Source organism: Acomys minous, assembly GCF_964271855.1.
Source record: "Acomys minous genome assembly, chromosome: 8".
Lineage (NCBI taxonomy): Eukaryota > Metazoa > Chordata > Mammalia > Rodentia > Muridae > Acomys > Acomys minous.
The window spans coordinates 17,780,649-17,795,657 of NC_140489.1; the positions used below are offsets into that span (position 1 = coordinate 17,780,649).

At 43.1% G+C, this 15,009-nt stretch overlaps 1 protein-coding gene and 1 long non-coding RNA gene across 5 annotated transcripts in view; one reads left to right on the plus strand and one right to left on the minus strand.

The window, feature by feature from the left end:
* Positions 1 to 768: 768 nt before the first annotated feature.
* Positions 769 to 14,907, minus strand: LOC311602834. 2 transcript variants are annotated; one of them, XR_014780871.1, is made up of 5 exons: positions 14,780 to 14,907; positions 13,882 to 13,961; positions 8,929 to 9,134; positions 7,921 to 8,089; positions 769 to 1,157 (listed from the first exon to the last, which is right to left on the minus strand). It is a non-coding gene; the product is annotated as an uncharacterized lncRNA (long non-coding RNA). The 2 variants fall into 2 exon arrangements; XR_014780872.1 differs by lacking the exon at positions 769 to 1,157 and having other exon boundaries at positions 7,217 to 8,089.
* The window catches only part of TC2N (tandem C2 domains, nuclear), a 74,018-nt gene continuing 73,873 nt past the window's right edge, over positions 14,865 to 15,009 (plus strand). For all 3 annotated transcript variants that reach the window (XM_084791445.1, XM_084791444.1, XM_084791442.1), the window contains exon 1: positions 14,865 to 15,006. The gene's annotated coding sequence lies outside the window, so the exon portion shown is untranslated. The remainder of the gene's footprint in view (positions 15,007 to 15,009) is intronic.

A 15,009-nucleotide genomic window follows, 5' to 3' on the forward strand; every position in this document is an offset into this window, starting at 1 on the left:
AAAAGCAGTCCCACCAGAAGGAAGTGGTCAAAACACTGACAACAGAGTCCATGTCAGAGACAGCCCTGCTCCCCTTACTAGAGGACCCACATGAAGCCTGAGCTGCTTATCAGCTGCATCTTTGCAGGGGGGCCTAGGTGCATGCGGTCCATGCAGGGTCCTTGGGTGATGCTTCTGTCTCAGCAAACCTGTCTGGGCCCTGGCTAGTTGGCTCTGTTAGTCTTCTTGTGAAGCTTCTGTCTCCTCCAGATCCTTTTCTCGTCCCTGCCCCCCCACACACACTTTTTCACAACACTCCCCACGCATCACACAATGTTCTGCTGTGAGACTCAGCATCTGTTTCAAAGCACTGCTGGGTGGAGGCCCTCAGAGGACAACTCTGCAAGTGTAGCAGAGTATGGTTAATAGTGTCAGGGTTGGCTCTCTCCCAGGGGGTGGGCCCTGGGTTGGTCCAGGCATTGGTTGCATGTTCTATCAGTCTCTGCTCTGTCTTATCTATCTTTACCCCTGTACAGCTTGTCAGCAGGGTGAGTTTTGGGTGAAACGTTTTGCGGGTGATTTGATGTTCCCCCTCTCTCTGGGAGACTTGTCGAGTCAGAGGGTGTCCTCATCAGTCTCTATGGCTCCTGCTAGTAGGAGTCTCTACTAGAGCGTCCCTCATACCCTCCCAGGAGCCTACCCTGACTTAAGTCTGTAGCTTGTCACAGAGATGCTCCCTCCCACAGTTTTTCTTTTCTCTGCAGACACCCCCCCCCTTTTAAAAAATCTGCCCCCTGCCCCCGCTCTCCCTAGGTCTGAGCTCCACCCTTATTTTTCTTTGTGCTTCCTCTCCTACCTTCTCCCCTCTCTTCAATCACTACCTCTGTCTATTCTATTTTCTCCCTGTCCTCCTTGTTACTTATCTTCTTCAGGTCTGTGCATTGTAGTATGGTTGCCCTGTACGATATGGCTAACATCCACTTATATGTAAGTACATGCCGTATGTCTTTCTGGGTCTGGGTTACCATCCATTTGCGTGCAAATTTTCATGACTTCTTTGTTTTTGGTAGCTGAACAGTATTCCATTTTCTTATTTTAATCATTATAATGACCTCAAGTAGATGTTGAGGCAGAGCTGACTGAGAGGCAAGTAACCAAGGTCCAAGAGGTCTCTTACACTGTCAAATTAAAAAAAAAAAATTAAGCAAATAAAAATGCATGCAAATAACAACCAAATGAAGACATCAAAATCTTAACTTCGGAACGCTCTCTTAGGGACCCAGTGTTAAAAACTCACGCCAACCTCTCTTACATTGAAGCATTGGAAACTGAGCTAACTCAAGCAATTGGGGAAATGTAGGACCTGTAACTGATTTGGCTTCTATGCTAACACCATGCGGCTAGCTGGCCCAGCGGTCGAATGTAGTCACGAAACTGAATGTTTTTGGAGCCTTTTAATCCCGTCTTATCGCTCTTTTCCCCAGACTATCAGCTTCGTTTGTCCTAGTCATAGATTGGCATCTACCTAGAAACACAGACCCTAATGTGCCTTCACTCACTAAAGACAGGATCGACTGGTTTTTTTTGCCTAGTCTCAATTTGAAAGAAAGAAAAAAACAACAACACTGTAGGGAAAGATTCTGAAGGAGCCTTCCTGACTTGGGCACGCTCTCACGAACCCATCACTGCTGACTTAGGAGAGTGACAATGAAGAAGACACATAAGTTTAGTTGGAAGGAAGAGTAATTTCAGAAGCAGATTAAACAGAGAGATTTCTTTTTAAAACTTTAAAAATTATTTTATTTTTCAGTGTATGGATGTTTTTGCCTAAATGTGCCCCGTGAGGCCAGAAGAGGGCATCAGATCCCCTGGATCTGGGATTGTAGATAGTCATGATCTGCTATGTGGGTGCTGAAAATTGAACCCAGGTCCTCAGCCAATGTTTTTGAACACAAGCCATCTTTTCAAGCCCCTAAATAGAGATTTATAGTCTGAGAATCCTAAACGTGTTTCTTACAAGAAATAACCAACTCTGTTTTGAGAAATGACATAGATACTAAACTCAATTAGTGCATCCTAGGTTTTTTTTTTCTTTCTAAATTTAAATTTTATTTGTGTGCTGCGTGGTGTGTGTAGGCATGCAATGCAATGCATAGATAGAGGCTAAAGGACAACTTTCTCCTTCCAGAGTGGGTACTGGATTTTGAGGTGATCTCCTTCCATCGGGAGATCGGGCTTAGGTGGGGTGGGGGCGGAGGCAGGCTCCTTTTCTTGCTTAGCCATCTCACCAGGCCATGTTGTTCTGTTTTAAGGTGGTAGCCTGGGCTGAGAGTGTAGCTCAGTGGTAGAGCATTTGTCTAGTATGAATGAGGTCCCATGTTTGACTCCTAGCACCACAGAAACAAAACAAAAATCAGGAGTCCACCCAATGTTAAAAGGCCCAAACAGGAAAAGCCACGTGAAGAAGGGATCCTTCATGCTTTTTATGGTGGCAAGTCCTCGGAGTAAACAGGGAAGATTGAATTTGAAGGTGGCCAAAGCAGTGTGATCAAGCTTATGAGGGATGGGAGATGGAGACTGTGTGGAAACAGCTAAACATGTAGCAGAGATGTAGCATAATTGTGTGTTTTCAGGGCAGGCTGTAGTCATCTCAGAGAAGCTAGAAGGAACAGCCAAGAAACTCCTAGAGCTGGGAAGCATATTGGCCCATTCTATTCCTTTCATTTTTCATATGAATAGATATCCAGGGAGGGAAAATTCTTCCTCAGGCTATAATAGTTATTTCATTGACACAAACTAGAAAAAATATTACCATCTTCCTTTGGATATGCCATGAGGCTTTTCTTTGGTGGGAAGTACACATCAAGTTATTAGGATCCGAATAGTACATGTTTCCCTGTCAGGATGACTATTGCAAGAAAGTGGGTGTAAACCTACAGAAAGCTCATGGTGGTGAATCAGATGGTAAAAGGAAGATTCCAGAAAAGAGAAGATTTCAGGCCTGGGATCTGAAAACAGACTTGGAAGCTTTTGGTAGTAGAGAATCTGCACAAAGCAAATCTCATTGGCTCTCTCAGGGTGATTCAAATCCTGTGAGTTTTCTCCTAGCTATGGTGAGCATGGGATAGTCACATCCAAAGGTCTCTCATGTACTCTACCTGCTTTCTCTGGTGTCTTTGATTGGGGAAGTAGCTTTCTTAGTATTCATAATATTTTATAAAGTAGCAGCAATATGGATTGGGGACTTTTCTTAATTTAGTGGTAAGCCCAATCAATTAAAATACTGTTTTATTTTTGTGGGGAAGGCATGGATCTGTTCCATAATGCATAGTAGGACAGTTCAACTAGGGTCTAGAAGTCCCCTTAAGGTTCTCTCACATAGATGGGCAGACTGGAGAGCTACTCGCCGTGTTCTTTTTCACGTGGTCTTTTCCATGTGGGTCTCCCCACAAACTGCTATGGCTTCCTGAAAGTGTGGCAGCTGCATTTGAAACGGAAGCTCTGAAGAGGACTAAATATTTGGAAATTGTGTCTTCTTGTACCATCTGTCTTGGGTGCCCTGTGTCACCATCTCTGTTTACTTCCCTGTTGGGCAGTCACTGTGATCAGCCTAGACAAAGTTAAGAGGCCGTCAAGTCTAACTTTTGTCGACAGGCATTTCAAACAGACATGGACATGAGTTGAGCAGCAGGCGCTACAACATTCCTTTACTCCCATGGCCATTTGACTTGGGTTTTTCATTATTTTTAACTGAAAGCATCTTTATTAACACAGTTATTATCATCTCAGCTACGCACAGCAGAGTGTCCCAGGTAAGTGACTCTCAGCTCCAGAATCGTCTATCACAGTTGTCCGTAATTTAACACTAAGGTCTGCAATTGCTTACTTTTTATTTTCCTTTAAATCAGAGCAGAATTAGGCCTAACCCCTATAATATCTTATCATTTAGTTTTAATAAGAATCAAAAGAAAAGAAAAAACCAGTTTATTGAGACAGACTTACATCATATGATCTAGTGTGTTTACAGAATTCTATAACTATCATGCCAGTCCATTTTTGGAACATTTTAGTCACCTGAGAAAGAAGTTCTTTAAATATTAGCAGTAATTTCCATTTTTCCTTCATATGCTTTATGCTTACTCCAAGCCTTAGACAAGCATTGATCGTTACATATTTGCCTGTTCTGGACATCTTTGCTGTCCTATATGACTTATATATATATGTTTAGTGACCTGGATGCCTCTGCCGACTCCCAAGCCTTCTGGAAACCCTGATTGTGTTCTTTCCCAAGACCCAGCTTTTAAAGATTCCATATGTAACTGAGATCATGAAATATTTGTCTCTTTTGCATCTGGCATATTCTGCTTAATACAATTTTCTTCAGGTTCATCTTTGCTGTAGTGAATGATTATACTGTTTCATATAGCAGAATAGCATTCTAGTGTGTGCATATGTCACATTTGAAAAAAATCATTCACCAATTGAAGAACACCTAAGTTGATTTTATGTCTTGGCAATTGTAGATAGTGTGACAGTAAACATGGGAAAACAGATACTTCTTTACCATTTTATTTTTTATATAGCCAGTAGTGAGTCTCCCCTATATTTTTGATTTTTAGAGACAGGATTTCTCTGTCCTGGACTCCCTTTGTAGACCAGGCTGGCCTCAAACTCACAGAGGTCCTCCTGCCTCTGCCTTCTTAGCAGACATTCGTTACTAGACATTGAGGATACATCAATAAGATGTGGGTCTGCAATAACCTAAAAACAAAGAGAAAAAGTGGGGAGCAAAAAGGAGTTCATTAAAATTTAAATGTGAGTGCTGTGCGTGGTGGGGCACGCCTTTAATCCCAGCACTAAGGAGGCAGAGGGAGGCAGATCACTGTAAGTTCGAGGACAGCTTGGTCTACAAAGTGAGTCCAGGACAGCCAAGGCTACACAGAGAAACTGTGTCTTGAAAAAATTGGACAAAAAACCGTGAAACCAAGTGTTGTAGCCTGTTAAAGGAAAAGGGAACAAAGAAGAGATAAACATATCTTAAATTTCAGGGTGCCTCTCCACTTAGAAGGTACAGCAGTAGCACCCCTGATTGGACCAGAGTGAACGTCTGACCTAGGGCTACCTAACACTAGAGTATCTCTAACCTACACCTTGAGGATAGCCTGGCTGGGACACGGAATCAGAACCAATCAGATTCCTTTCTTATGTATCTGATCATGTAGAAGCAGTCACTTAAGTGGTGGGCTCTGAGCCTAAGGTCTAGTGGTTCCAGTGGATTAGAGACTCAAAGATGCCGGCTGGAATGTTTAGGCACACAAGATGGGAGGTGAGCAACGTGTGAACTGCCCCAAGCATTGCCCTTTCTGAGCGCTACTTGGTCAGACTCCAGTTGGGGCTGGGAGCAGAAGTCCATTCTCCGTCTTTTATGAGAGCTGATTTGAATGAGTCTCTGCTTCTCATCAGAACTCTGTCTAGAACAGTCACAGATCAGTAAATGGACGAGACAGAGGTTCTTGCAAGGTTTTAGGTGACGAACCGGGTTTATGTAAAGACAGCTTTATGGTTTCCCAACCAAGTCTGTGATTTAGCGAAACGAGTTTTGTTTTTTTTTTTTAACTTGCTATGAAGTTAATTCTGGCCTCAAACTCGCAGACTCCTCTTTCCTCCGCTTGCTGCATGCTAGAACTGTAGGTGTAAACCACTACTTGGCAAGGGAAAAAGATTTTGAATCTTAGTTGCATGCATCCTTTTGGTTCAAATTTTGCCTCAATCTTTGTGACCTTGGAAAATTTCTTATCCATAAGGTCTAGACAATAATAGCCACTAATCCTATGGTTGCTGCACACCTCACCTGAACAAGGAGCACACTGTCTGCCATGTTGCAGCCGTGATCACTCTAATGTATGTTTATGTGTAAATTTGGATTGGAGAAGGAAAGTCCTTTCCAACTTTGTTCCCAGCTATATAAGGAGGTCTTGATTAGCAGCGTTTATATTTCCCGATGTCTAAGAGTTGTGTATGGGCGTGTGTACATGCACATTTATTTGGCCAGTGTGTTGTCTGGCTCCCCTTACCCCTCCCTTGCCATGGGAGATGTAGTCACTGTACTCCCAGAAGAGCTATTGTTACTAGTCAGGGATGTGCTGTGAGACGGACAGGGGTGATGATGAAATGTCTGTGCGGCCAAGCAAGTTCATGCTCTGCAGGCACCATCACATTGTTTCCTGGGGAGATCAGGAATGGAAGGGCGTGTTTCACTGGTCCTCAAAGACCTTATCCCATCCCTTGAGCACTGTCACCAAGAGTTAGAAGTGACTTTATGGAGCTGCTACCCAGTTGGGCTACAAATGCATTTCGTTGTTTATTTCTTTTGGTAAATAGACTCTGCATCAAACAGGAGATGGATTGTAAACCTCCCACACTTCCTGAAAAACTACACCAATCCTAGAATAGAAGCTAGTAAAAAATCTGGGAATGCTAAAGGAAGAAGGAAAGTCTGAAAAAGGAGGACTATAAAGTGTTTTGATGACTCTTCCCATGCTCCTAATTCATTCAGAACCCAATGTGTACTTTATTTTTTTGTTTTTTGTTTATATGTATATTTTATTTATTCATTCATATTACATCTCAATTGTTATCCCATCCCTTGTATCCTCCCATTCCTCCCTCCCTCCCATTTTCTCCCTACTCCCCTCCCTATGACTGTGACTGAGGGGGCCCTCCTCCCCCTGTGTATGCTCATAGGGTATCACGTCTCTTCTTAGTAGCCTGCTATCCTTCCTCTGAGTGCCACCAGGCCTCCCCATCAAGGGGATGTGGTCAATGTATACTTTAAACGAACAAACTAAATACACAAGTGCCTGACACTAAAAGTCTGTGGATTTTTGATTCATGTATCAATCACATTTATCCATGAATTTTCCTTACGGTCTTAGTTTAAAGTAAGATTAAAAGTAAGAGGAAGCCTTGGCAATCCAAACCACCTAAGGATTTTGCTTGGAGGTCCTAACTGCTGAAAACAAAAATTACAAACAATAGTTTCAAATTATATTTCAGATAGTAATTAAATTTTTACATATTTTATTAATTCTTTGATAATGTCATTCAATGTGTTTTGATCATGTTCACTTCTCCCCCAATTCCTCCCAAATGTAACCACATCTTCCAACCCACTCAACTTCATACTGCACATTCTCTCTCTCTCTCTCTCTCTCTCTCTCTCTCTCTCTCTCTCTCTCTCTCTCTCTCTCTCTCTCACACACACACACACACACACACACACTCCACTGAAACTCCTGGGTGTGGGGCCTTCCCTGGATTGCGCTCAACCTACTTAGGCTACACCCTTAAAGAAAACGGATTCTCTCCCAGCAACTATTGACTGTGAATAGTTCCTCAGTTAGGGCTGGGACAAAGTCCACCCCTCCCCGCCTTGCTAGGATTTCATCTGGTTTGAGCCTTTAGCCACTATGAGTTCATATGTGTAACTGCCCTGCTGTGTCTGGAAAACACTGTTTTCTTGTAGTCACCTGCCACCTCTGGCCCTTAGAATCTCTCTGGTCACTCTTCCATGAGGATTCCTGAGCTTTGTAAGGAGGTGCTACAGAGCCTTCCCATTTAGGGCTGAGCACTCTGCAATCTCTTATGTCTCTTATTCCTTATGGGTCTCTGAGCTAACTGCTGTCTACTGCAAGAAGACATGCCTCTGACGAGGACTGAGAGATGCGTTCATCCAAGAGCATAACAATAAGTCAATAGGAGGCATTTAAATACTATGCCCGGTTAGCAGAACAGTGGTAGCAGATCCTTTCCTTGGGCCTAGGACCTATCTAGTCACAGATTCTTGATCCCCAGTAATGGTGCAAGTGGGCCTTAAATCCAATCAGAGAGTGATTAGTTACCCACATAACATTTGCGCCACTATTATACCAGTGGGTATACCTTATGAGGACAGCCATTATTATAGCTGATGGGGTTCACAGCTGTGTCAGATGGATGATGACCTTTCTCTTCCAGTAGTGTGCAGAGGCACCTTCCAGCACTATGAGAGCCATCTAGTAGAGATGAACTTGCAAATTAACGCCATGTGATTCCTCTGTGTCTTATGAATCTAGATAATGATTTTAAAGGAAAATTACAATGGTTAATACTCTGAAGCTGCCTTCTGAAGAGTTTTCAAATCGTTCTTCTTCTGTGATGAATATATAGATTTTCTCTCTAAACTCAAATAACTGAAATAATTGAATGGGATTTTACTTAGAGCAAGAGTTAAATCGCTTAAATTGTCATTGGCTCAACAGCAAGACATGGTTCCCTAGTGACCTGTGTGTTCTGGGGACGCTGGTCTGAATTCTGGCACATGTCTGTTACCCATACCAGAGAAATCATGATTGATATGACAAAGAATTATTTAAGTGTAAGCTTGGTCTCCAGGCATTCTGTTCTGAAAGAATGGTCCTCTGTTATTTCTTATGTGTCTCTTGGTTGTCTGGGCGTGAGCTGTTTCAGGCCAGGTCTCTCACTTTCTAGTGACGGACCTGGAAAAATCTTCTCACATTGGTAGAAGGAGCACACGAGTCAGAAAACACAAAGTTACTTAAGACTCAAGCTCAGATCTTTAGCTTCCACTTCATTCTCTTGAGAAAAATGAGTTATGAATTATATAGCCAAAACCAAATCCCCAGGGTAGGGAAACACACTGGCTCTTTTTTTTTTTTTTTTTTTTTTTTTTGGTTTTTTGAGACAAGGTTTCTCTGTGTAGCCTTGGCTGTCCTAGACTCGCTTTGTAGACCAGGCTGGCCTCGAACTCACAGCGATCCGCCTGCCTCTGCCTCCCGAGTGCTGGGATTAAAGGCGTGCGCCACCACGCCCGGCCTAACACACTGGCTCTTATTCCTGAGTTAATTCCGTGATCTCCTTCAGAGGAGAAGGCTTAAGTTTAGGACTTACCTCCATAGTGTGTCCACACAGCTTGCCCTAACTGTGGCTGGCTAGTGTCTTCTTTAGGATTGGTGATAGGTATTATGACTTGACGCTATTAGCATTCATTTTCCTCCTAACTCTCTAAGTCTGGGTTCCAAGGCTCTCTCTGTGTGATGCTCTGATTGTCATTGGTTTCTTGATGTTCCTCACACGGTGTCATAGCGAGCCGTAAGCTGCAAATATTCAAGCACAGCACAATTCCTCATTATGTATTTTTAGATAAGCACACTGTCGTCTACTCTCAGTGAGCTGAGCAGAGCTTGCCTCAACACAGAAAGATGCTTAATCTTCTGACAGGGGAAAACAAAACAAAACAAACCCTAACTTTCTCAGTTTGAAAAGCTGAAAGTCTGTTCCCTTATGATAAACTCGCAACTTAGAGGCAGTATATATCTACCAGCCATTTTAAGGAGACCTTTACAGTGATTTATTTTTTCCTCACATTTCCACAGTTCCATTATATCTCCAAAAGGTTGCAGTTGAGAGTGGTAAGGAAAGGTGGCAGGAGCTGTATAGTTTTAAAGTCGAGCAGAACACATGTAGAGTGCCTCAGAAGGCTCATCAGGGAAGAGCTGGAATATTACTGATGTACTGATGTTCGAATAATACTGTTAAAAAATCATATTAGTAAGTTGTACTGTGTGTGTGTGTATGTGTGTGTGTGCATGCGTGCGCATATGTTTGAGCACCAGAGCACAACTCTCAGAGTTGGGTTTCTCTTTCTACCATGTAGGGCTTAGAAATCAAATTTATAATGTCAAGATTAATGGCAGATGCGTTCCCCCATTAATCCAACTCACCAGCCCTGTGACTAATATCTTACAGGGTCTTGGGAGGAGCTGGCCATGTCTGGGAGTAGGACTGAGGTACTAAAAGAGAGTTGCTAGGGAGCCTTTCTATGCCCTGGTATAGGTGAACCAGACCTTGCAATGAATCTAGAAGGTTAGAGATATCTAACTGCTGGAGCGGTTTCTTCAAAGGGAGCCCTGGAGACCTCTGTGGGTAGCTGTCACTTCTAAGGGGCTTCCATCAAACACTTCAGACCAACCCGGGCCCTCTGGTGGTCCAAAGCACAAGAAGCTGGAAAGAAGAGCTGAACACTGGAATTAAGGATGCGGTAGACCCTGCCAGCCTCTTTGTAGATGTCTCTTGCTGTGAGACATGATGCTTGTCAGAGATTAGAAGGTTTCCTTCACTTCTATATCCAAAGTTTTACCAGATTTCTGGTTTTGACTTTTCTTTTCCCCCTCAGGGTCACTCTATGTAGCTGTCCTGGACATTGCTATGTAGGCCAGGCTGGCCTTGAACTGACAGAGACTTACTTGCCTCTGCCTTCTGAGTACTTGAACTAAAGGCATGGGCTACCACACCTAGCTTCATTTTGACCAATTTATCTCACAGCCATAAAGTCAAAGACAAGAGTCTTGGGAAATGTAGGCTCATTTTTGGCCAGTCCACATGGGTTCTAGAGACCAGAATTTGGGTTGAGTCATTGCTTGTAATTTACACAGAGTTTACTTCAAGTGGGGGTTTACGGTTTTCTTTGCAGTACCCAGGAGGCCTGGAGCCTCTGTTCTGGAGTCCTGGGAAGTTTCACACGGCTTGCTCCGTGTTTTCATACCCAGTTTAAGCCCCTGTTCTTGCCATGAATGATCACAGACTTCATTTGATCCTATCAGCACTATTGTCACCTAAAAAACTGAATTAAAAAAAAAATTAGGCCCTCAATGAAACTCCCAGCTTTATGGTGCTAGAAAGTTTCATTGCTTTGTGGGTTTGGAGGAAAGACTGTAATACTAGGTTTTATTGGGAGAGCACTGATAGAAGAAGAGACTTCCTCATGATTAGATCTCTTGGTGACACACTGACGATCATCCATTTTCTCATGGTTACATTAGTTCAGTGTGATCCAGGAATGCAGGGAAGATAGCAGGAGAAATAAAGAAAAAAAAAAGAAACTCAGCTACTAGCAACAGTGCCTCATTTATTCAATTAGGTGTCCTCCTGATTAATACGCACAGTCTTTACTAAGATATTTAAGACCCTTCAAAGTTTACTTCCTAACTCATAGCTTCTTTTATTCCCTAGGATACGCTTGACTTTGCATAGCACTTGACTCCCTGGAGCCTACCTAGAGAAATCTCTCTCAACATGATTGGGAAAGTCTGACAGCGATGATGGGATATGACACTGCTTGTTTTCAGACTAAGATGTCAACGTTAGATGACCATCTGAGAAAGAACAGAAAGGCCTGTGTATCCATAAGGACTTTTCTTTATGTGCTTTTAAAAATACATTCCCATAGTTCATGTTTCTGCTACAATCTCTAGAGCCAGAGAGAAATCTGATTTTCTATGCAGTCTACATACATTATTCCTGACAGTGCTACTAGAAAAAATATTCATATATTTGTAGTGAGAATTCTATAATTTTGGTTTCTTTAAAAACACAGAAATATTTTAAGAACGTGCTTTCATTTTAATCCCAGGTGTGGAGATTTGAGGCTCCTTCAGACTGTCCACAGCAGCTGCCTATGCTTTGCCTCGTGCTCTAGCTAAGGCGTGGTTTTGCCAGCTGCAGATAGTTTCCGCAATTGCGCGATGTTTAGAACTCTGGGAACTTTTCAGAGGGTTTATAAATGCAAGGGCCTCACTAGGCGGGGGATTGGAGGTTGTTGGTCGTTCACGGGGAGTTGGTTGAGGTTTGTTAGTAGCCATGCTCAAAAAAGAAACAAGAAAGAAATTAGATTCAAGGATCTCTCTCTCCCCCCTCTATCCTTTCTTCTCTCCCATCTAGTAATAGGGGTGGAACCAGGCGGGAAATAAAAGGTGGGAAAGAGAAGAACCTGCAAAGTACCAAAGACCAGCTAACATATTAGTGATTCAACACTGCTAGGTTTACTTTCCATTCACATAATTAGACAAATTAATACTTTAGTCGGTGGTGGGAAGGGTTTTGTTTCATGGAGTCTAGGATTTAATCTTCTCCCATCTCATTAATTGCACTGTCAGTGTCAGCATGCTCAGTAATGTAAGGTTGTCAAGAAATGGGAAGGGGAGTGAAATTCAGACTTTCCTGGCTTTGGTTGTCTTGATCTAGAGTGAAAGTTACTTTGGCTGAAAGTCTGTTGAGCTAGCCACACGGTGTTACCTAGATTCAAGGAGAGTGGGCAGAATCGTTTATTTTTGTGTCCAGGAAGGGGGCTTTTGACATTTGGCAAGCAATTGATATGCTGTTGAAATGTCGAGGATGCACCTGTTATGCTGTGAGCTCTTCAAAACATCCACTGAACAAGTAAACAAATGGGTGAATATGTAGGCTTCAGCTCTTGTGGTTTTCCTAGGAGGTAAATGGGAAGGAAACAATTTGGGAGAAGCAGATATTTGTCTATCACATATGTTAGTCATGTGACAATTTGTATTTGTGAAGTTGTTTTACAAGGGCCATGGTCTCTTGAAGATATGTCTTATTCAACAAATATTTCAGTGCCTTCTATGTGGCAGGTGTCATGGTACGCTACATAGAAAGCCGAGGTGTGATTTATAATATCTGCTGACTGATAGTTCTCCTAGAATAAGCTTAGTGGGAAGAGAGAAAAGAAGTCAATGATCATTAATATTTTGTAGGTGGCATGATAGAAACTGGGTGAACTGTTGTGGAACTGTTGAAGGAGGACACATGATTCAGTCGAAGATGAGCATTACAGGGTTTCATTGGTCGGGTTAAGTGATACTTGAGTGTCATGATCATGAGTTTACTAGGTGATACTCATAAGAGAGAGAGAAAGGGAAGGGTACATGCAAATTTGACAATTTAGGGACTTCTAGGAGCTCAAATGTATGGTAGTGGATAGTAAGGGATAGACCTGGGCTGCGTAATAAAACATCTGTCAACTGCATTAGATGAAAGAAGGATGAATAGAAATTAGGAACAGGGATAATGTGATTTGCCTCTATTGAATGAAGTGATTGGTACATAATAAAATCTAAACAAAAGCTGCACCGTCTACGTCTATCTAAATGTATTTCCTCCCAAAGGTCTGCCTCAAATAATAAATGATTAGTAATATAAAAAAAAAAAACAAGCAAAATGCCTGATCACTGTTATAATAACCAACCCTTTCATGGGAAGAGGTTAAACACAAGAGACCACACAAAAGTTTAATAACCTCTTTTCCATACACCTTACCTTTGAGAGTATAAAAGGAAAGAGCCCCTTTTGAAATAAAACAAGGGAAGTGATTCATGATTTTTGCAAGGATTATATTTGTCCACAGAATGGATGCTTCTGAGAATGTGTTTTCAGATGCACTACGGGGAAAAAAAAAAAAAAGACTGCCAGGAGCAGCTGGACGCACGGCTTTAATCCCAGCACTCTGGAGGCAGAGGCAGGCAGATTGCTATGAGTTCAAGGGCAGCCTGGTCTACAAAGTGAGTCTAGGACAGCCAGGGCTACACAGAGAAACCCTGTCTCAAAAAGCAACAACAATTAACAAAAAAAGAAAAGAAAAAGAAAAAAGAAAAAGAAGGGAAAGAAAGAAAGAAAAAAGAAAAAGAAAATAGAATTCCTGGAGCAATTTCTGCATCATTGAAGAAGTTAAAATCGTTCAGTTGGGGCATCAAGTATTAGCCCAGTTCAGCTGCCACCTGCTGAGCTTTCATGCATGGACTCAGTATGTGTGAGTGACGTGTTTGTGTCCTGAGTTATATCACGTGTTTCGGGAATGTAAACGATAGATAAACATATACTCTTGTCCTTAAGAAGTTACGACAGTCACCTGGATCTAGAAGTTTCTAACCAAGGATGTACTCTATTTAAGGATTAAAATATATGCACATAACACACACACATACACACACACACACACACACACTCATGTATTAGCCTTCAAGTCCAAAGTCCCAGCATTGAGATACTTACCTGGAAGTCTAAAAGGACTCTTTGACACAGTTGTGGTTGACAATTAGTTAATATTCCCTTCCAGAGAATATTAGCAGGGCCTAAGAAAATTAGAAGCAAGCCGTGAAGAGATTCGAATGAATCTGAAAGATTTTATACAATTAGACTTAAAATCTATCTTATTATTTTATATGCATGAGTGTTTTGACTGCATGTACGTCTGTCCACAGAGGCCAGAAGAGGGTGCTGGATCCCCCGGAACTGGAATTACAGAGAGTTGCGAGCTGCCACCTGGGTGCTGGGAATCAAACCCTGGGTCCTCCTTTAGAGAGCCGCTGAAACAGCTTTTCAGCTTATAATTAAACTTTTTTATAAACTATTAAAGTCATAAAATCACAACGTCTCCGTTTTAAACAAAAAGGTACAGAAATACCTCTAGCAAGAAAGACTTGATTTTTTTTGGGGGGTGGGCTAATTCAGAGTTCATCAGGCCAATAGCTTTCCCTCTTTACTGTCCCTCTTTTTCTCAATCAGCACACTTCAGGCTCTGCCTGGCTGGGTTAGATCTTTCAGGAGTAAGAGGGCAAAGGCATTCAGATAGGCTGCTGGAAGGCTGCCTGAAAAGAGAGAGGGAGAGGGACTGAGGGAGGGAGGGAGGGAGGGAGGGGGGAGGGAGAGAGAGAGAGAGAGGGAGGGAGAGAGAGAGAGAGAGAGAGAGAGGGAGGGAGAGAGAGAGAGAGAGAGAGAGAGAGAGAGAGAGAGAGAGAGAGAGAGAGAGAGAGAGAGAGTTTTCCCCCCCAGGGGGCGGGGCTAGTTTGGGGACGGGGAAGCCTGAGAGAAGTAGAAATAACTGAAGAGCTGGGTTTCCCAGAGGAGGGCAAGGCTGTCTTGGTTCCTCTCAGGAGCGGGGGTGGGGCACCTGAGGGGCGTGGAGTGAGGGGCGGGGCTCGGGGCGCGGCCCCGTGAGGTGCTGGGAGGAGGTGAGCCCTGCTGAGGGAGAGCGCCGCGTCAGTTACAGGTGGCGGCCTGGAGCGGTCGGGTGACCCGTGCGCCGTGTGCGGCGAGGGTGCCGGCGTCTCCAGAGCCGCGGGCGAAGACGCGAGGAGGAGCGCGAGCCCTGGGCGGCGGGGAGTTGTAGTAGCTCAGGTG